The following is a 1,807-nucleotide window of genomic DNA, read 5'->3' as shown; positions in this document are numbered from 1 at the left end:
AATAACTCAGTTTGTAGGCAGGATGATCTCAGGCGGGCTGTAAGTTCTTCGTGGGCTTCGTTCTGTTGCCTTGACGCTGGGCTGAGCATGTAGAGAGTATGCTAGAGTCTTCCTGGATTATTCTAGAGATGACACTGCATGTCAGGATGCAGACGCGTGCTCAATGGTCAGCTCTAGGCATTGATTAACACTCAACCATGACAACAACAGTTTTCTGTAATGGTTTTACTCTTTTGATTGACAAATGAATTGGGATATTAGATAACTTCAAAGTTTGTATACACCTTTTATTCATACTCTGTAAGAGAGAAATTAGAATAATATTGAATTCCCTCTTGCAAATCTCCATATTTGAAGCTTGGAGCACTAATATCTGTTCTTAGTACGCAGATGTATTTCAAGTAGAATTATAGATGGGTTTTTAATTCAACATATATTTGGCTGCATTGTTACATAAGACTAAGTAATGTGGGAGTGGACAGATGATGAAGCTGCTCGCAGAAAAAATGTTTTTCTCGTGACACTACAGAGTCACACTCCACACTCTGATTATAACTGTGTGCTCTTGTCTAACTCTTCCACGTATTACCAGGAGTGGCGTGGACCCGGTGACAGGTCTGGCAAAGGACCTGGAGTCTGAGTAGGCTGTGCCTGGGAGGGTGGTGTACAGAGGTAGAAACAGGAGGGTGTCCACTAACAGCTTAATTCTGCAGCAGTTTCGAAGAAAGTGATTGTTACACAATAACAGTCAATGACCCGGGAAGAAAAAGTTTAAATTAGAAATGACTAGTATTAAAAAGCTACTGTGCACCAGGTAGGAAGGAATATGAGAATATTAATATGCCCTGAAATAGAAATAATCACTTTGCACTATGTACACCACATACAATATAACATATTCTTTTGAACATTGCACAATATAAATATTATACACGGTGGAGTAAACTAAATGTAAAATAACTTTGAGGCACACAGAAGAAACATGGAATAGATTGAACTCTGAGTAAAACGGAGATGGGGCTAGTAAAGGCAGGTCTCATGCCGCCAGGTCAGCGAGCTCCCCGTGGTCTTAGCTCACGAGCTAGCAGCCACCTCCCGTACGCACTGAAAATCCTCATAGCTCAGCGTCACTGGAGTTGACTGCTCCCGTCGACTAATTAGCTAAATCATTTTAGAAAATCAAACTGCTCCCTTCTCTAAAGCAGGTAACCCCTAAGGGTCCCTCCCGACTCAGGATTTTGTAACGAGTGATTACACAGCTGTATTTCCCCTGTATCTTGTAAATAACTTGTTACTATGAAACCACTTGAAAAAAACTAGAACAGTATTCAAGAACACCCATCACAGTGCTTAACAAGATTTAATGTACATTTATTCTTAACATGTGGAACATATAAAGATTTTATACTGAATAAATGATATTCATTAAGCCAGAGGAAAAGGAGGAATTTACATCAAGTTTTTTCTTTTTTTTTTTTTTAAACTACATTATCTTGAAATACAAATGTGGATTCTCGTCACTGAAAAATCTCTGAAGTTGTGTTTCTTCCTTTTAGTTGAATTTTTTTTATTTTTTATTTTTTGTCTGTTCTGGTAACCATTTTCTGAATCAATCCATATGCAACCATTTCCACACCTTGATTCATGAAGCAAATTGTGATCAGCTGCTCTCCCGAAATAGAGCATGACTTTATACATACAGAAACTTGTACATTACCCTCTTTTTTTTGTTTTTGTTTTTTATATTTTTTCTTTTTTTCTTTTTTTTGGAGATATGGCCCTAATGAAAAAATATATATAAAAATAA

The sequence above is a fragment of the Pteropus alecto genome, unplaced genomic scaffold, assembly GCF_000325575.1.
Source record: "Pteropus alecto unplaced genomic scaffold, ASM32557v1 scaffold195, whole genome shotgun sequence".
NCBI lineage: Eukaryota > Metazoa > Chordata > Mammalia > Chiroptera > Pteropodidae > Pteropus > Pteropus alecto.
Note: the sequence above shows the minus strand (reverse complement) of the source record.